Genomic DNA, 21,802 nt, shown 5'->3' on the forward strand with positions numbered 1-21,802 from the left:
CTGTTTACAATAATAACAGAAAATGACCAAAAAATAAAGTTGGCGTAGCGTTTTCTTTATTATACTAAATGATGGGACGAACAAGTCGTGCGCCTGATGGTAAACGACACGCCTGTCCATAACAGTTGCAGTGCCACTCAGAGCTTTAAATCGCAAAGATCAAAAGCCCATCACCTTGAGACATAAGTTGAAAAGTCCAATGTGCTTGTGAGTTCACCAACATTGGAGCTATGGAGATCATTGATGCTAATTAATAGATTCAGGCGTTACTTTGGGGAAGTCCATGTTAATAAAAATGGAAGTAAATTAATTTGCTGCTCCTCGAATCCAGTGAAGGTTAAATCGTGCAAAACAGCTGCGCTTGTGTTACATATTTTTTCATGCAGTTAATTATCCCACCCTCCCTCCGCATAAAATTAATAAAATAAATAACACAAGCGCAACTACAGTCACAAACCACCACGAAAAATATATCCGACACGTATGTTTCTTGGTGGTAGTTTACCTTTCCACGAGGCATCCTCAGAGGCTGTTGACTGTTCGACGCTCGGCCGAAGAGTGAGCTCGTTCAGAACCGGCGTTGCCAGACTTTTGCGAAGTTAATTCGCCAAAGTATTAAGTGTGTTAAGTAGCCGATAAAATCCCTAAAAATCAAGGAAAACAGTTTTACAATTCTGCTTGCTGGCTTGGGGAATATGAACTCTCTTATTTCCCCAATTCCTCACACGTTGAAATACCCAAACCTTCAAATAAGTTATTTTAGAAATAGCCTAAATGGCGAAAAATCGCTTAATCTATCTAATATCCCGCTAGACCTATTGTTGAAACCCGAAAGTATCCGTAATAAAGGTGATGATGCAAAATTCTATTGTTCATTTATTATACAACCCCTGTTGTTGTACCACGCCAGCACATCAAGCTACACATTGACATATCTTGTTCCGTTGCACTGGAGGCGATTTTCGAACAAAAATGTGTAGTCTGATGCGCCATTGTCCGTACCTAATTATTTCCATCTGTTCTAAAAAAGGCGAACCACCACCAAAAATATACGTGTCGGGAAATGGTGTCGGGTATATTTTTGGTGGTTTGCGCTTGTGTTATTTATTTTATTAATTTTATGCGGAGGGAGGGTGGATAATTAACTGCATGAAAAAATATTCAACACAAACGCAGCTATTTTGCACGATTTAACCATCACTGGGTTCGCGGAGTAGAAAATTAATTTACTTCCATTTTGATTGTCATTGATACTGTCACATTAGCTATGTTGCTTAACAAATAAAAACCAAGCATGGTAGAATGTAAATAAAATGGCAACACTGGTGTTGAAATTCAAGGACTTAGGGCGCTTTCAAATTGAGACGCTTGTAGAAGCGCTGCAGTATTTTGTAGTCCACTGTGGCGTTGCAACTGCGCTTCTAAATATTGTATGAAAATTAGTAGCGGCGCGGCTGCAGCGCCACAATGGTGCCACTGCAGCGCTGCTTTAATTTGAAGACGCCCTAAAATCCAAGGTCATGAATTAAAAACAAAAGTGGTTTGTTTGTTTCAAATTTGCTTCCCGTTGATATTGTTCGTTCAACGTCCAAATGTGAACTTCGGCAACTTGAGCCGTTAACACATACGTTGTTGAAAACTGTAAAGACATAATTATGTTGTTACTGAACGTATTGATTGAAATAAATAGATTATAATACTGTGAACTGTGTTTTATTTTGTAGGGCCAGAAAAACAATTTTAACCGACTTTAAAAATAGGAGGAGTATGTATATGTATGTTACGCGATAACTCTTTGTTTTTTTTTGTAATTTGTGAACCGATTTTGATGATTCTTTTTTTTTTGTTAGAAAGAGGGTACCTCAGATGTGGTCCCATTGAGATTTGAAGACAATATTCCACCTCTAAGGGTTGATGATTTTTGAGGTCGGTTTTTGTAGTACTCTGTACTGATTGTTATATATATTGATGTAAAGAAAAAGTTTTATATTTTTGCTTTCACCACCTCAGATTAATTTGGCATTTATTTACTTAGTCTAGTTTTAGAGATTCTACAGCTTTCCTACGCTCAAGTTGGGCACTGTAAAAGATGTGTAGACGGAATATAGATTTTCTGTAGCAAAGCTGTAGTAACCAAATTTTTCGTCCTTCGCGCTTCGCGACTGACTGAGGCGTCTAAATAGCCATTTTTTATATCTCGCATACTGCCAGATTTAAATTTTTCTTCAATGATTTAATTTCCTGACTTCTCGCTTCTGGATAATCGTTAGTATTGTTTCGAAAAATGTGGATATATTTCGTCGTCTTACTTTCTCAAACTCGTATCTTAAAGCACAAAGTTACCGAAATGCAAGAAATGGATTATATACCTATACAAATTTTGCAGACTAATTTCATATCACATTTCCTTCATATTCACACACACCTACACTTAAAGTAACGCAACCAAATTAACACCCTTGTTAAGAAATTTAAAATAAATGGAAAGTTTTGCCATCTGAATAATCACTCTTTATACTATACGAGTTTGAGGGGCGTATTCTAGAACTCTACTCAATGCTCAAGTCAGGATTTGAGTATGGTTTAAAGCACTCGAAATCATATTCAAGTCCCTGCCATTAGGGTCGTATTTTCAGTGCTTGTGTTTCAATTGTAATCCTGACTTGAGCATAGTCAGCGCCCCCCTGGGAAGTTCTGATCACTGTTTGGTTGGGTGTAAGGTTTCCCAAATGCCTACAACTAAGCTGAAGGAGGTCACTCGTCGCATTTGGCACTACTCGTCGGCGGATTGGGATGGTATGCGCGACTACTTTGCGAGAAAGGATGCCTCAGCAGCTGCCGATGCTGTTGTCGATGAGATTGGAACGGCTATGAATTACTACATACCGTCTTCCAGTGTCATCGCCAATCGCAGAGGACGCCCTTGGTTCAATCGCGAATGCATGGACGCTGTTAGTGAGAAACAGGCTGCATATCGTGGTTGGATCAAGGGTCGTGTAACAAAGGATCCCAACCTTGCGTCCCTTAAAGCAGCCTATAACAAAGCAACCAAGTCTTGCAGGAGGGCTTACATAAGAGCGGATGCCCAGCGCGTTTCACGGATTGGCCAGAAGCTGGTAGCCCATCCCACCGGTAGCCGTGCCTACTGGAGCCTGGCCAAAGCCGTGCAGTCCAATTTTTGTCGTTCGTCGCTGCCGCCTTTGAGGTATCCCAATGGATTTTTGGCCTATGCCCCCGAAGAGAAAGCCAATTTATTGGCCGACCTTTTTGGGGCTAACTCGCGCATTCACGACCAAGATGCGCAACCGCCGTCAATTCCCCACTGCGGAGTCACAATGCCTGATATAGTTATCAGGCAATGTGATGTCCGCAAGGAACTGCAGACTCTTGACGTGCGGAAAGCCTATGGTCCAGATGGGATACCTCCTATCGTCCTTAAAAGGTGTGCGGCGGAGTTGTCTCCCGTACTGACGCGCTTATACCGCCTCTCATACCAATCTGGTAACGTGCCCCTAGCTTGGAGGGAGGCCAACGTGCAACCTATCCCCAAGAAAGGAGATCGGTCTGATCCGACAAACTATCGCCCAATAGCTGTCACTTCAGTGCTCTGCAAAGTGATGGAGCGGATTCTAAATATCCAGATAATCCGGCACCTGGAACGTCACTCCATTCTTAATGATCGACAGTACGGGTTTCGGCCGAACCGATCAACGGGTGACGTTCTAGCGTATCTAATGCATCTCTGGGGTGAAGCTATCGACAAACAGGGCGAAACCTTAGCGATAAGTCTGGATATTGCTAAGGCCTTTGATCGGGTCAGGCACCGTGGTCTCCTCTCCAAGCTTCCGGCATATGGTCTTCCCGGCCGCCTTTGTGAGTGGATCTCCGGCTTTCTGCGCGAGCGAAGATTGCGTGTCCTTGTTGACGGAGGCACTTCGCGGCTCGTGACAGTTAATGCTGGGGTGCCACAGGGCTCCGTGCTGTCGCCCACGCTGTTCCTTCTGCATATCAATGACTTGTTGCCTTTTGGCAACATTCATTGCTATGTAGATGATAGCACAGTGCACGGTTGCTATTATAAGCAACCGTCAAGCGGCCGGGAGAACCCTGAGAGAAACCGGGAAAAACTTGTCGCTGAGCTCAACCATGTTTTGGAACATATATCGTCGTGGGGCTCCCGAAACTTGGTTGAGTTCAACGCCAAGAAAACCCAGGTATGCGCGTTCAGTTCCAAAAAATCCCCATTCCTTCCACTTCCCCATCTTCAGGGTACAACGCTGACGCTGCAGGACAAGCTCAGCCTGCTGGGGATGAGCATCCGGCAGGACATGAGCAACAAGGACTATATAGAGAGCGTCATCTGTACCGCGTCGCGCAAGCTTGGCATCCTGAACAAGGTGCACCGATTTTTTACTCCAGTTTATTTTTTTAGTTGTATAAAGCTCAGGTCCGAAGCAGCATGGAGTACTGTTCGCACCTTTGGGACGGCTCTGCCAAGTACTTGCTCGATGCCCTAGATGGACTGCAGCGCTACGCCTTCCGTGTTGTCAACGATCCTCATGTAACTGAGCATGCGGAGTCGTTACAGCTTCGCAGAGATATAGCGTCTCTTAGCGTATTCTATCGCCTGTACCACGGTGAGTGCTCTGAAGAGTTATTCAACCTTATCCCTTCCTCTCCTTTCCATCAGCGGACCACCCGTGCCGGACTGCGTTGCCACAGTTGGACGGTCAGTTCAATACCGTCCCGCACTAAAAAGTTTGGCAATTCGTTCTTATGCCGAACCATCAAATTGTGGAACCAACTCCCGGCGCATGTATTCCCTCCCCTCTATAACATCGGGTCCTTCAAACGTAGTGTGAAGAAGCATTTGGCCAGACCGGCAAAATGATAGTGACAAAATGATATTACGTAGGTTTAAGTAGGTTAAGATATTTGTGTTTTCCATCCGTTACTCTCATCTCTGGACTGTATTCGCACTTTCCATCAGGCGCGGTGCAGTCATTTTGCCGAGTCACAATAAAAAAAAAAAAAAAAAAAAATTGAATAGAGTTCACAGTCACAGTCATAGTTTTTCACAGTCATAGTCAGCAGAAGAGCTCCTTGTGAAAGAATTTGTTCAGGGAAGTATTGCTACCTTACTTCTGCCGCCAAACAGTTGCGGTCCGGTTTGGAAGGGTAAGGACGCTGGTGCAATGCAATGACAAGTGTGTCTGTAACACGGGACTTGTCAACTTATGTCCCAGATCTTTCTAATTTAAAGTTCTGAGTGGCATTGCAACTGTTATGGACAGGCATGTCGCTTATCACCAGGCGCACGACATATTCGTCCCATCACTTGATATTATAAAAGAAATTGAAAATGACGACCTTTGACCTCAAATTTCTCGGATCACTATTGTAATCACTAGGATAATTGTACTTTCTATGCTAGTTTCTAATTTTATGCATGTCCGTTAAGGAACGGCCGAGTTCCTGATTCCGTAGATTATACAATTTAAGTTTTTGCCAAGAAAGTTTAGACGGTTGCGTTTCGACTGATTCGATTAAAACCTTTCTGTTGAGGAATAGCAGAATTCTCCACATGCATATGGCAACACTCAATGTCAAAACAGTCTGTCTAATTGACATCTGTCATTAACAAAAAAGACATCTGTCAATACGTCATTGTACACTATACTGTAGTATAATAATAAGTAGTACTGGATTCTCTCAACTTGTATGTTTTAGAGCAGTGATACCGAGTGATACAGGCATATACAGTTAGTGCGTGCGTGAAATTCGTGGCACAACATCTCGAAACGGGAGTCGCAGATTTTTTGCTATAGGGTTTTGTTTTAATCCAAAGCTACGTGACTTGTGAACGCCGCGTTATGGCTGGTAAATATTGCTTTCACTTTTCCGGCAAACGCTTTGTAGTTTTTTACTGTTTTTACACCTTATCGTATAATTATTCCATTTGTAAATCGTTTCTTAAATTGTCATTCGATTTTTAATAACATAATGATTTTAATTTAGATTACTTTGTAAGTCGATTTTAAATAAAAGAATGTTGAATAACTTTTTGTAATTCGTAAATGGGTTTCGCTTTTTAAAACTTATTAATAAGTTTAAACCACAGGTGGGTTAAACAATATTTTACACAGTTAACACGAATATTTTACAAGCTACATGTGTTGTGAGTAAAGATCAATGTAACTGTAAATTTAAATTTTGAGGTTAACTTATGTTTATTTAGTACCGAGGTAATGTTTTGCTTTAAATTGACCTTTGATCCTGTTTTTCCAATTGGTATTACTTATTTGTAAATTGATTCAGCCAAATGAAGGTCAGCTGTATCAAAGGAATGATGAAATATCTGTTTTGTCCAATGGAATACCTACCTATCTTTTGATAATAACTTTGATTTTTTTTAAAATTTAAGATAGTTTTATGTTTTTTTACTATGTTAAGTGAATTGTGGGACAAGACGCTTGCCAGGGAAATTCATCTACACTCGGACCTTAACACGTTGATGGACAGAACGCCCTCTGGCGATCACCCGGTCAAAAATGATATGACAGAACGCCTGTGGACGTTCGATTTTTCCTATGCATATAGCCAGAACGCCCAACGGCGATCAATTTTGCATTCAAGTTTATGAAAGTCCATGTTTTAGTGTCACGGTATATGCAATTCAAACCGTCCTACTGTCACCGCGTAGTTTCAAAATTATCTTCCGAAGAAAGGTCCGTCACCCACACAATGACATTTTTAAAACTATTCCTTTCACGCACACTACGCCCGTGGGCGTCGTGTTTGTATACAAATTGACGAGTAGTGTGCAGCGTGCAGGCGCCGCGAAACGTCACGGATTTTGTTTCGCGCCCGGATTCTAAAAGGTAAATTAGTGTTTGTTTTTCGAAATTTTAATTGTTTTTTATTCGTAAATCACTAGACAATGTATAGTGGCATACGTAATTATACTGTAACTTTCTATTTTATATATTTATACACATTTTATTTGCTTTGAATTATTGTTGTAGATGGCGAAAAGAAATACCTACGAAGAACAACAAAAACGACTTCAAGACTTGTTCGATGAAGCTTCTACACCTGAGTCCAGTCAAGATCCATATGCTGATGATGGGGAGTATGGTTCTGATCTTGACTATCAACCCAGTGACTTGGAATCATCAAGTTCCGAGGATGCAACGAGCCGCCCAAAATCAAGGCGTGTACAGAGAACTGCATCTATACGCTCTGGTGAGTCAGCTTCATCGTCGTCATCTTCGACTTGTGATCAAGTTGATGACCTTACTTCCTGTTGTTCTGATACCGAGGAAGGTAGAAATGTTTCAAATTCTATATATCAAATAAAAACACCCGCTGTCTCACCATCTAATATCAGTAGGGTTGAGTCTTTAGGTGTCGAACAACACTCACATGTGGCTCAGGACCAAAATGATAATATTGAAGCAAGCCTAAACTACATTTCATTCGAGAGACCGGCGTCTGTGTCTCTGAAATGTGATGAGCATATAAATGAGGAACAATGCTCAAATATATTCCAAAATAGTTCTAGTGCTAATGAAAATAATATTGAAGGTATTTCCAATCCCGATGCCTCGGAAATTCAAATGCATGTTTCTCAGTTAGTCAATGACTCTAGAAATGTCGAAGTACAACCAAATGTGACGCAAAATACTACAACTAACCGACACTCAGCCAGTTGCATTCCTAGAAGAGAAGAAGTACCTCTCCCAGAAGCACCATGGTCAACTACAGTTACTACTGTACCTGATTTCAATTTTGACAGATCAAAATGCGGGATAACAGTGAATATTGATAACAAGGATAATGTTTTGGATTTTTTCCATCTTGTTTTTCCTCAAAATTTCGTCGAATATCTTGTAAACTGCACTAACGCTTATGGGAATGCTTTATGTAATACTGACAGACCCCATACGAGACACAGTCGCAAAGCAGTGTATCGTGAAACCAATTCTGAAGAAATTATAAAATTCCTTGGTCTCAGTCTTCTCAAAGGTAACATAAAGACACCGAATCAAAGAAGTCTATTTTCACTTTCCGATGTCCTTTATTATCATCCCATTTTCAACTATGTAATGTCTGGAAGAAGGTATGAGCAAATTTTACGATGTCTATGTGCATCGGAATTGAATGCTCAAGGCGAAAATAAGATATTGAAGTTTATTGATATGCTGACACTGAACTTTAGAGAAGTCTATAACCCCAGTGAAGAATTATCATTGGATGAATCTCTTCTTTTGTTTCGGGGCCGTTTACACTTTCGTCAGTACATAAAATCCAAAAAAGCACGCTATGGCATAAAATTTTACGAACTTACAACACACGATGGTTATGTGTGTAACATTAAAATGTATTCAGGAAAAGAAGCGACAGAACAGAATGAATCTGAGTCCAAGACTCCAGTACTGATGATAGAAACCATAAGGAATTGAGGGAAAGTCTTAAAAAATACAGCAAATATGTAGCGCTTTTAATATTTTTAGAAATAAGTAAATCATTTGCATTCAACTGTATTATTTAGTAAAGTGAAACTGATGAAGGTTTTTTTTGTTAAAGTTATTCAGACTGATTATTTAGGAGTTTTTGTAATCATTTTCCACACTAAGTATGAGACTGATTAGAACAATGTGTTACGTTGATTTTTTTAGAATTGCTATGTTGTAAGTTATGGGTACTTGAAATACTTGTTTTGATAAATGTGCCATTACAAGATAAATATGATCTCTGGACAGATGTGATGCTGGTAGTAATTAAATAACATTGTTTTCTTAATAAATCTGTTTGTAAGAATTCATTTGTTTTTATTAATATCATTGGTACATAAAATACTTAACTACTATAGGTTTGTATGAGTTATACATAGATTTTTACGAAACAAATGTGACAGTGAAGATGTATATACGTTGACGTCGACAGCCGTTCTGCCGTATAATATACATGAAAATACAAGCCAAGCGACACTACGCCCTACGACGTATACGCCTAAATCCGTTCTGTCACTTTACTTATTCTACAATACATACTAGATGACAGTACGCCCTACGACGTATACGCCTATATCCGTTCTGTCATAACATCATTATTTTCAATCAAATGTAGTGACACTACGCCTGTAGGCAATGTATGAAAATTCGTAGTGATATAACACAGTCGATCAGTAATGTGGTAGTGTCCATCAACGTGTTAATTATAATATAGTCAGGGTTGTTTAACCTGTCTGTCACTCGTCGTAGAGTGGTTACTTCTCACGGCGATTTTTAGTATCGATGTAAACGCGATCGCATCGCCACACTTGCAATTTATAAATAATCATTCAACACGCGCGACTGCATCGATACAAACGCGCGATTGCATCGATGCAAAGTTGCAAACGCGCGAGTGTACGATGCAGTCGCTTATGTTGAATAATTATTTACGAAACATTGTATAGGTTTGTACTGGATTCACAAGGTGTCTCTAGGGGCGCGTCCCCTTTATGTCGTGACGACAGATAGTCGTGCAGTTTAAAATGTGACTCTTATATTTAAATGAAGTTGTTCACATAAGGTACATACAACATGATTAACTGTCGTTCACGACTTTTTTGACGTTACGACGACAGACTGTAGTGACAAAGGGAAGAGCCAGAACGACAGTCGTCAGACGATAAATAAAACGTCACGATAAAAATGACACGACAGATAATCGCAGCTTCAAACGATTCTGTTGTGCAAACGGCAAGGCGGCTGCCGTGAACCGATAAATTGTGGTCACGATCTAGTGGGAACAGCTGGAAACGATAAAATAAAAGTCGTTCAACGATAAATTAATAAACGCTCACGACAGATATTAGTGGTATGGGAACAGGCTAGATGCGACAGTCGTCTAACGATAAATAAAACGTTACGACATAGTGGGAACGCGCCCTAACTAGCAGCTGCGTGTTTATTTTATTTTATAAAATATTATAAAAATGTATCAAGTGTTAAATTTCTTCTATTTTTTAACCGACTTCAAAAAAGGAGGAGGTTCTCAATTCGACTGTATGTTTTTTTGTATGTATGTTACGCGATAACTCCGGTATTTGTGAACCGATTTTTATAATTCTTTTTTTGTTGGAAAGGGAATACTTCCAAAGTGGTCCCATTTCATTTTGAAGAAAATCATCCACCTCGAAGGGTGGCTGTTCACGCATGAAGATTCATTTTTATAAATAGCGCCTAACTTTAATTTAGGAGCAATTATTTTAATGGTTGATTTTGCTATTAATCCTATTCAAGGCGTTTTTCTCTCAATATACTTTGAGTAGTGTCGTAGTGAGAACCTATTTTTATTATCTCCAGTGTCAAGTCCTGTATAGTGGCGAACTAGGGGATATTTCAATAAAACTTAGCAAATAGACGTAATTCCACGTACTTTTGAGGTCGGTTTTTTTAGTACTTTGTACTGAGATTATTAATTACCAAAATCAATAGGGACATCGTGTGTCTCTTAGACGCGTGACGGTTTAGTTCGGGAAAATAGAATATATACCTAGTATATTAAATAATATAAACAATAACGCACACACTCAACATAGCCCCGCACTAGGGAAACCCTGTGTTGCGGGTGCCATGTACACACACATAGACAACCACAAATGACATCCTAACTCATGAGAGAAATAAATATAGGCCATACAAATATTTCTCCCGGCTCGGCAATCAAACCTGGGACCTCTGCGAGGTAGTCCGGCATGGTAACCGTTCGATTACGGAGGCAGTTACACACTTTGTTAATATTATACAAAGTATGTAATTATTGGGACACTAGAGAGCGATTAGACCAAGACATATTACGATCATGTCAAGGTGGATGCATTTACATAACTAATAGACTAAGGCTCAACTCACAATGGCGCAGAGACGAAGCGTCGCGACGCGTCTTGTTTTCGCCTATAGTATATTCATCTCTATTTTCCCATTATTAAAGTACAAATTCTTGTATTAGAAACATTACGAATCACAATAAAACACCGACAATAGAATACACACTTAGTTTATTCGTAAGGCTTACATATTATGGTATGTTGACATCAAAAGCGCGGTCGGAGCGCGGCTGGCGGAACTATACACAACACGTATAAACGATGGGTCGGGGACGCGCGAACTGAACGTAGGCGGAGATCTGTCGCTGGCGCACGCCGCGGTGCGCATGCGTAGTGAGTGTATCATGATTTGTGGAGTGGCTGCGCGCAAACGTGTCCTTATACTTGTTATGCAAATAAGGCGTCAGAAGCCGACCACATTGTGATCCGGGCGCACTAATGCGAGTGTCGACGCGAGTCGCCAGGCGTTGTAGTTGAAAAACAGGACGCGACGCGACGCTTCGACTCTGCGCCAGTGTGAGTTGAGCCTAAGACCTTGTCCAGAAGAAGCGAATTCGCTGCGAATTACCTCGCGCGCATACGCGCGTACGTTGCGTCCAGAAGAAGCGTTTGACGCGCGAACGTTTGAGGACGGATTCATAGTAGATTGTACAACTAGTGCATAAAACGCGTCATTTTGCCCGAGACGAGTAATTCATGCGGCTCGGGTGGATACTTAAGTCGAGGGCAAAATGGGTTTTATGAACGAGTTATACACTCTGCTTTTCACTTCGATTGCGAGGAAATTAAACAGCAATATTACAAATAAACGATTATTTAATTAAAATTGTATGCAAAATTACAACAATTAGAAATATTTAATGTGATGGTTTTTTTATTTTATGCACTAGAGCATATAATCCTATTTTATGCAGCCTACATCCAGCATAAATACGAACTTTAAGAGCATGAGAAGTGAAAATATAATTTTAGTTTTAGTATTTGAGTTTGAATATTTGTATGTAGGTATATGTCTAAAGAACTTTGTAATGACAAAGTTACTAATCGAGTTCTTAGGTTTTCGCGATTGTTACACATAGGAAATGAAACTATTTTTCCGGATTTAAATCGCGTATATTTGTTTTTTCGCACAAACCGACGTTTCGGGCCCTTTACAGGTCCCATGGTCACGGTTGACTGAGGTGGTACAGTCTTCGACCAGTTATGTCTAATATTGATGCAAACCACCCTATTTTTTCACTATAGTTACAATAGTTATTAATTAAATACCTTATTTTACAAATAAAACATTACAATTTACGCTACATTCAGTTTCACAAATTATTTTATTGAATGAATTTTTATTAAGTTCAATTTATTATCAATTAATAATAGAAATTAGAATAAACTAAAACATATTAATTAGTACTGCAGTCTTATGTCTGTTTGGGACTTTTCATTAGAGGAAATACTGGATCCCAAACTGGTGGTACTGAGAAACCATCTTCCCTGTTGAAATTAGGATGTTTTTTTAATCAATGCCCTCTCGCAGCATCCTGGGTAGATAACGGACTTCTTTTGCAAGGACCTGGGGTTTGTCAAACTTCATTGAATGTGTAGGTTTGTCCATGACATGGACGCAGACTGCAGACTTGTTTACGCGACGGTGTTTGACATCAGCTATATGTTCTTCAAGTTACTAATTTCAGAAGTGTAATTCTTGTACCCTTAGTATTATGGGTATAAAAGTATTCGTCCGTACTCGAGATAATGAAAAGGACAGCAGCTTGATTTTAAATGCCCCTCCCGATCGGAAACTGCGTCTTTTCCGAGTCGAGGCGCACAATTGCGATTTACGACTGGCTGATCGGAAACTTTTGACATTTCAAATCGGAACAATAGTTGATTTAACTTACAAATTAGAAAGATATAGTAGGAATCACGTTCATCTTCTCGCTCAGAAACCCGTCTGATTTCGGGCGATGCCAATATTGCCAAATTTAACGCTGCCAAAACGCAGGCGTGTCTATTCTCCACAAAACGTAGTCCCTTTGAGCAGACTCCGACTTTTCGTGATATATCCATACCGATAGCCCTGTCGTCCAATTTGAACTTCGGCAGGTACATCAATGGCTAAAAATGCAGCAAGGAAGCTTGGCATCCTTTCCAGGGTGAGGAATTTCCAGTGGCTCTGCTACATATCAACTGGCCACCTTGGATTCAATTGACGAGCGTGCCAAGAGCCTTATAGGTGACTCGGAATTAATAGAGGCGAAGCTGCAGAGCCTTGAACACCGCCGTAAAGTTGCCTGCATATCGGTATTTTACAGGATATATCACGAAGAGTGTACGATAGAATTTTACGCTTTAATTCCGCCTTCCCCTTTTCCACCGGGGGACTAGGCGTAGGCTTGGGTTCCACCCCTATGTTGTGGATATTCCAAATATTCGCACGAAGCGTTATGCTTCGACAACTACATGGCGAACGGCTATGGAGTGGAATTCTCTGTCTGCAGACTTGGTCCCTGAACGCTATAACTTGGACCTTTTCAAGGTGAGAGTGAGTAGGCATTATTTAGGCGTGCACGCTCCATCGTCGACCTCGTTGTCACTTTCCATCAGGTGAGATGGAGGTCAAATGCGCACTTATATCTTATATAAATAATACTAACATAGTTTAAAAGTCTGTTACTAATGTAATATGGATTTACGTTGTCCGAAAATAAACAAATAATAATTTTTATAATTGTTACAGCCCCGACGAACCCGTTCAGCAATCTGCTTAAAACCTTGAAGGTGCACGGCAAGACTTACAAGTATTATGACGTCACTGCTTTGGGATCACAATATGGTAAGCTTAAAAAATACATTTACTTACTATCTGCTCTGCTTAACTGGTGGCAGCCGAAAATGTTTTCCCTTTTCAACCCAACTTAACCTAACCTAATCCTGTCAAATAGGTCCCTTTACAGTCAACCTTGACCATGGGATAGTTTCATTTCCTATTAACACAATAAATCACAAGGAAAAAGAAAATATTCATGTAGTGTAATTTATATAGATAATGATCAGTACAGAGTACTAAAAAACCGACCGCAAAAGTACGTGGAATTACGTCTATTTGCTAAGTTTTATTGAAATATCCCCTAGTTCGTCACTATACAGGACTTGACACTGGAGATAATAAAAATCGGTTCTCACTACTCAAAGTATATTGAGAGAAAAACGCCTTGAATTGGAGAAATAGCAAAATCAACCATTAAAGTAATTGCTCCTAAATTAATGTTAGGCGCTACTTATAAAAATGAATCTTCATGCGTGAACAGCCACCATTCGAGGTGGATGATTTTCTTCAAAATGAAATGGGACCGCTATGGAAGTACCCCCTTTCCAACAAAAAAATAATCATGAAAATCGGTTCACAAATACCGGAGTTATCGCGTAACATACATACAAAAAAAAACATACAGACGAATTGAGAACCTCCTCCTTTTTTGAAGTCGGTTAATAATTCAGGTTTTTTTTAAATGCGGCTACACACCTTGGACAGCATCAACGCCCCAATTGCTCCCGAAGGTCCCTACCGCCCTCTTAGGACTTAGCGCCCACTGTAGGTAGGGACCATTTTGGGAAACTATGGTCTGGATCATAGGCAAGATAAAAGAATTTCAAGGCGCCACCGCCACAAATATAATTGAAAACATGTATTTTTTAACACAAAAATCACAAGTAAAAGAAAAAATGTATGTAAGCAGTGTAGTTGATGTAACACGCGGCTAACTGACAAAATATTTTTTTGAGATGTCATAAAAAGCCATAAACCAGTTTTAAAATATTGAAATTATTTAATGATATTTCAGTTATGCATCGTTGGGGTAAGTTCCGATAAGTCGAACTCGTTAACTAATTTTTAACAGAGAGTTTTGTACTCTATTGTTTTGCTAATTGAAACGGTTATTTAACCATTTGTCACAAACCCGCCGCGTTTTAGCTTAGTGGACGGCAGTATAATAGTTAAATCTGGTTTATTTTTTCAAATGCGGTAGCACCCCGGGACGCGATCAACGCTCTCCAATAGCTTCGGAGGCACTTGCCGCCCCCTTAGGACTCTTCAGCGCCCACTGGGTCGGTAGGGACCACTTAGGGAAACTATGGTCTTGACGTTCGACAAGTTTAAAGTTTTTTATATTAATTTATAATGGGTATACGTAGCGAGGAAGGGTGAAGAAATTGTTTGTTTATTGAATAACGTATTGTACAAATGAATAACTAAAGAATAATTATGCGAATAAATGTAAAATATAACACATATACCTGAATTAAGAGAATCCTGTATTTATATATGATGAAAAAAAAAATTATTGAAATATAAACAAAACAATAAAAGAAAGACACTTGAAAAGGGGTATGATCGACATAGGAGACGTAATCGTGCTTATCCTCGATGTTAACTCACCATCTCACGCGGTGGAAGCGGCAGCCGATGATCAAGAACGACGATGCTTCCATCCAAGTATCCCACCCGGTGGAAGTACTGGAATGTCACTTATAAGCCCCATGATTCGATACAGAGCAATTTCCTGTTGCCACTTAAATGGTAGTAATTAACTTCGATTCAACGCCATCTAGCGGCAAAGCGAGGTTACTAATATTTATTGTACGCGGTGTTAAAAATTATTATTATTCTGGTCAATTCAACAATGTATTTTTATCCCCAGACCGTCTCCCCTTCAGCATCCGTGTTCTCCTCGAGTCATGCGTGCGCAACTGCGACAACTTCCAAGTGCTCGAGAAAGACGTGCGGAACGTGCTCATTTGGGAGGACAACCAGAAAGTGGAAGGGGGAGTCGAGATTGCCTTTAAGCCTGCCAGAGTCATTTTACAGGTTTTTTTTTTATATATACATATACACCTCCAATGTAATCGGATACCTTATTATGTCCCATGGTCACGGTTGTTTGAAAAAAACAAATATAATACGCGATTAAAATCTGGAAAAATAGTTTCATTTTCTATGTGTAACAATCGCGAAAACCTAAGAACTCAATAACAATAATAATTTATTGACTTCAGACCATTGACTTACAATTATACTTCAGACAATATTTATGGTCCACTTTAAACAAAAGATGTAAACTGAAAATGAGTACAATTATTTCCCCCAGGCAAATCAAAATAAATCGAGTAAGCAATAAAAATATAGCTACGTTGTATAGCGCATTTGACCTCCATCTCACCTGATGGAAAGTGATGATGAGGCCGACGATATAGCATGCAGAGGCCTGAGTGTAAATTAGAAAGAAAGAAAGAAAGAAAATACATTTATTTGTTGACACCACAAAAGACAAAAAAAAAGAGAGAAAACAGAATAAAACAGAACTAAAATAAAACACGATCAAAACATTCAACGTAAAACAAATATATAATTACGAAACAAAAACACAAACAAACACAAAATAAAAATGTATATACAAAAATTAGATAAAATTAAAACATGAAGTATTCACACAAATAATAAAATGAAGACTAAATATTGAGATACCTTGTGTGGTGCCAGCCGCGGTAACAAAAGGGTCACAAACTCAGTATTTGCTGGAAAACGCAACGCGTTCCCAGCACTGATTTTCAGTTAAGACCCTAAGTGAGGTCACGGAACAACATATGCAAGCATATTTTGGTACTTGAATATAACAGTAAAATAATTATATATACGTACATATTAAAACTGTAACAGATGTGTGTGTGTGAGTGTGTTGTGTATGTTTAAATACTTCCAAATAATTTATATATAACTATGAAAATACTTTATAATAATTAATACGTATACACTATACCTACATCAAGCAACTAATATATTATATAACAAATGTGTATAAAAAGTATAAATAAATAGGTGCTGGAAAAAGTTAATACAATCCCTTATGATTTTCCAGCAGGAGAGCCTTAAGCTTGCGCTTAAAAGCATTCCTACTAGAATGCTTTTAAGCAATGATGAATGATTTGTAATCATTCTCACTTAACCACCAAGTTTGCGTTAAGATTTTTATTTAATCCATATTAAAATCTCAACGCAAACGCGATAGTTACGTTTACGTATTTCAAGACTTACACTTTCTTCTTTTTTTTCTTCATATGCTTCAATAATTCCCCTCTTTTGTGTCGGGATTGAAAACGGTTTATGCTTCTACACTATATTTAGTCTTTAAACAAAGTAGGAGGTTCTTAATTCCAATGTTATTTTTTTTGTTTGTGTGTGTGTATGTTACTCTATTTCTCCCTGAATCGATTACGATGATTCTTCTTTTGTTTGAAAGGGTGGCAAATTAGGGGTTGTAATTCCACAAACTTTTGGAGCCAGTTTAAAAAAAGTCATATCGAGTTTTTAAGGTTTTCGCGATTGTCTTGCATAGAAAATGAAACTATTTTTCTGGATTTAAATCGCGTATATTTGTTTTTTCAAACAAACCTACGTTTCAGGCGCTTTACAGGTCCCATGGTCACGGTTGACTGTGGTGGTACAGTCATCAACCAGTTATGTCTAATATTAATTAATGCAAACCACTCTATTTTTTCACTATAGTTACAAAAGTTATTCATTAAATACATTATTTTTTATTTTACAAAGGAACATTCCAACTTACGCTACATTACGTTTTACAAATTATTATTTTTCATTAGAGGAAATACTGGATCCCAAGCTGGTGGTACGGAGAAACCATCTTCCCTATTGAAATTAGGATGTTTTTTTAATTTCAATGGCCTCTCGCAGCATCCTGGGTAGATAACGGACTTCTTTTGCAAGGACCTGGGGTTTGTCAAACTTCATTGAATGTGTAGGTTTATCCATGCTCGCAGACTGCAGACAGAAAAAAAGTTATAATTATTATTTCAACTAGAAATTACAACAGTGACCTTACAATTGAGGATATACAATGTTATGCAATACATTGTTGCCAATGTACATAATATGTTATCTATAAGTATAAAATGACGTCATATGATCTAAGTAATTGACCCCGGCGTATTTATCAATAGCTTTTACAATTGTAGAAAACATTACGAGGAAACCTTATTATGTATTTACACTTGTAAAGTACTTAGTTTATTGGTTTACCTGTTTCGTAATGTGAAATAACGATTTATGTAAAATCTACGTCTAATGTGAGGCTGGTATATAGATTTTAAGGCTGTCGTGGTTATTTTCTAAGGCGATTAACACACTGCACCGCTGCGTTTTTTAACGTTGTGCTGAAGTACCTCCGTTTGTATGGAAAACACGCGCCGTGGAACACACTGACCGTGGAACCGTAGGGCATGGCACACTGCGCTCCGCACTACCGCGCAGATTTTTAATCAATTTGTGTCTATTCCAGTAATTGTCGTTCGGATTTTCCCTAACAAATAACCAAAGGATTCAGTTGACATACGTGTGTAGTTGAAAAATTAATTTTCAAATTTTCTTTAATCTTTGTAATGAAGTTGAATGTTATCTTCGGTGTTTTTTTATTTGAGTAAACAAAAACCAAATCGACGGTATAACTGCAGCGTACTGAATGAGTTCTGTATTATTAACTGTTCTTGTCAAAGAAGGATCTCAGCTACATGTACAATCACTACGCCGATCAACTACGAAGCGAGTACTTTAAGGGTCGTATTCCAAAACTCTACTCAATGCTCAAGTCAGGACTTGAGTATGATTTTAAGCACTGGAAATACGACCCTAATGGCAAGGACTTGAGTATGATTTTCAGTGCTTTAAATCATACTCAAGTCCTGACTTGAGCATTGAGTAGAATTCTGGCATACGACTCTAAGGGTCGTATTCCACAACTCTACTCAATGCTCAAGTCAGGATTTGAGTATGGTTTAAAGCACTCGAAATCATACTCAAGTCCCTGCCATTAGGGTCGTATTTCCAGTGGTTGTGTTTCAATTGCAATCCTGACATGAGCATTGAGTAGAGTTCTATAATACGACTCTACGTGGCGAGGGGCCGCTAGACCGCTGGCCGCAGATTAAACCGCGTGTTGACGCAGATCTGCGTCTCCGCCACCGCGCGCGTTAATCACCTAAGTGATTATCATTAATTTCAGGCTTCTTACCACGATATCACTTCTTTTTATTTTACGGATATTTCGGAACGGTTGCACGCTCCATGGTCACGTGTTGACTGGACGGCGGCAGATGACAGCTTTAAGAGCAGACATATCTGTCTACCCTCTTGCGTTATCGACAACTACTACCTTCATCGCGATTTGTTGTGGCGTTACCATTGTCACTCACTTTTTTCCCACAAACCACACTCACTATATCCACACGCGAAACTGAACTCGAGGTGTTTTTGTTTTTATTACTGCACGCATTAAGGACCGGATTCCATGCACTGGACAGTTTAAAATCATCGTCACGGTTAAATGTTTAATACTTCCTTATCTCGATGGCTCCGCGTACCAACCGTGGTATGTAGTGACGTTCAATCGACAGTACCTGGGGGCTATGCAACTCGATCCAGTGGTTAGTGTCAGTCTGTGTGATAGTTATAGAACTTATATTAAATTGTATCTCCCCACACAATAGTATTTTATGCAGTCGCTGCATAATAGGGGTTCTTATTTAGATATATTATTATATAAATGATATGATAATAGACATTTTGAGACCTAAATGTGTATTGATTGTATACAATACTTTTTCTAGGAGTAAATTATTATAAATTATATCATAATACATAACATACGCACACACTCTACATAGCCCCGCACTAGGGAAACCCTGTGTCGTGGGTGCCATGGATACACATAGACAATCACAAGTTACACTCAAAGTCACGAGATAAATAAATGTAGGCCATACAAATATTTCTCCCGGCACGGGAATCGAACCTGGGACCTCTGCGTGGCAGTCATGGGATAGTAACCGTTCTGCCACAGAGAGAGTAATGAAACACAACCAAATTAAAATAATGAAAATAATTTTAATTTATTAAGTATTTAATGTACGTATATTTTGTTAACAATCCACGATAACAAATTCGAACGAAAGCCACAAAGAAAACAAAAAACCAAAGAGATAAAATAGAAGGGTCCTTGATTGGCCAAGTACCTCTTATATTGTAACCAATCAGGAGGCAGAGTTTGAGAGCATCATATTTGGTATTTTATATTGTTTTTAAATACTCCTTTTTTTCAAATGGTAACGCCTTTCTACCTGGCATGTAACATTTTGAGATATTATATAAAAATTTTACAAAAATAGCGAAGACGTTCTTTTTTGAAACGAGTACCATAGACAATAGATTTTGGTTTTTTTTCTTATTTCGCTTGGCTTTTCGCGGTAAGCATTTTGGCCACTTACAACGTGTTTTGACGAACTTGTTTTTAAACGGGGAAACTTTTATAATATCATGGAATGTAATTTGGAAACAGGATTTGAAAGTTAGAGAAAAAGTGATAAAAAGGATTAGGCGAGGAATTATGAGATGTAAATAAACATGGTATAAATATAGAATAAATATTATATTTTATAAATAAATTTAGATAAATAAGTATGTATAGAAGAGGACAGCAACAAAATACGGATTTCCATCCGTCGGAAGAGCCAGATGGGATTGGATAAGAGAAAAATGATCAAATTTTGGGTAATTAAAAAAAATGTGGTTTAAATCGCCAACTTCACCGCTGGTACACACATCGTCAGCAACTATATTAAATCTTTCAAGGTGAAGGTGAGGGAGTACATACGTGACCTAATCTCATACGAGTCAATATGCTTGTTGCCACTCTGTTCAGTTTTAGTTTAGAGAACCACGGTTTCACCGGTATTGATGGTTGGATATTGCTATAAAATCTACCTTTGAACCGAGGGCTCTCCGTTCATGCATAGTCGAATTATTTCTATGGCTCAGAACTACAGGAATAGAAAAAATATTAAATGTTTAATTTAGTCTTTGTTTTTTTTAGGATCTAACGGGCGTCCCAGCTGTGGTAGACTTCGCCGCCATGCGTGATGCCGTGAAAGACCTTGGTGGGAACCCTGACAAGATCAATCCAATTTGTCCAGCTGATCTCGTCATTGACCATTCTGTGCAGGTGGACTTTGCTAGAACGTAAGTTTCCTTTTACTGTACAGGATTTACATTACCGTCCAATTATAAAGTTTCCATGTTCAATTGCTTGGTCTTACATTGCGAAGAGTAGTTTTCCTCTTGTGAAAGATTCTGCTCAGGGAAGTTATGCCACTATACCTATTCCTGCCGCCAAGCAGTAATGTCACCGTTACCGTCTTTCAGTTTTGAAGGGTGCTGGTTAAATTACAGGCACATGAGACTTGTCAACTTATGTCTCAGGGTGACGAGCCCAGTGGCAGTGCCCCTTAAATCTTCGCGATTTAAAGCTCTGAGTGGCACTGCAACTGTTTTGGACAGGCGTGTAGCTTACCATCAGGCGCACGACTTGTTCGTCCCGTCACTTGATATTATAAAAAAAATTGTTTTTCAACGACTTTTTAGCCGTAGCGCCATCTAGGAGAAATCTATGAAAGTATTTCGTCGAAAAATATGTATTTAATTAATCTAAGTATTGGAAGTATTGACCATAATTGTCGATTCACCTTTGCCATTTTAATGGAAGTTCATTGATGCCTCTGCTATAGAAATCCTGGGGATGGGAATCGATGACCTGTTTAACATTTTTCACCGCCTCATCGGCTTTTAAAATTTGTTCCATGTTAAAAGTTATCCAAATTTCGAAAAAAGGTAAGTTATATGAAATTGTGACGGTGTGATCTCCTTACACCGCCATCTCACCTCTTTGTATCGCCTCTCTCCGCTTGTATCCTATCATTTTTTATTTTACATGTATTTAAATTTGAATTGTTCCATCTTCCTTCACTTTCTCATTTTGTTTTCGTACCACGGTCACTCCCAGCTCGACCGCCACAACAGTC

At 38.9% G+C, this 21,802-nt stretch overlaps 1 pseudogene; it reads left to right on the plus strand.

Moving 5' to 3' along the window:
* Window positions 1-5,830: 5,830 nt before the first annotated feature.
* Window positions 5,831-21,802, plus strand: part of LOC113234382 — a 49,858-nt pseudogene continuing 33,886 nt past the window's right edge.

Source organism: Hyposmocoma kahamanoa, unplaced genomic scaffold (genome assembly GCF_003589595.1).
Source record: "Hyposmocoma kahamanoa isolate Upper Pololo Valley unplaced genomic scaffold, ASM358959v1 84, whole genome shotgun sequence".
NCBI classification, from domain to species: domain Eukaryota; kingdom Metazoa; phylum Arthropoda; class Insecta; order Lepidoptera; family Cosmopterigidae; genus Hyposmocoma; species Hyposmocoma kahamanoa.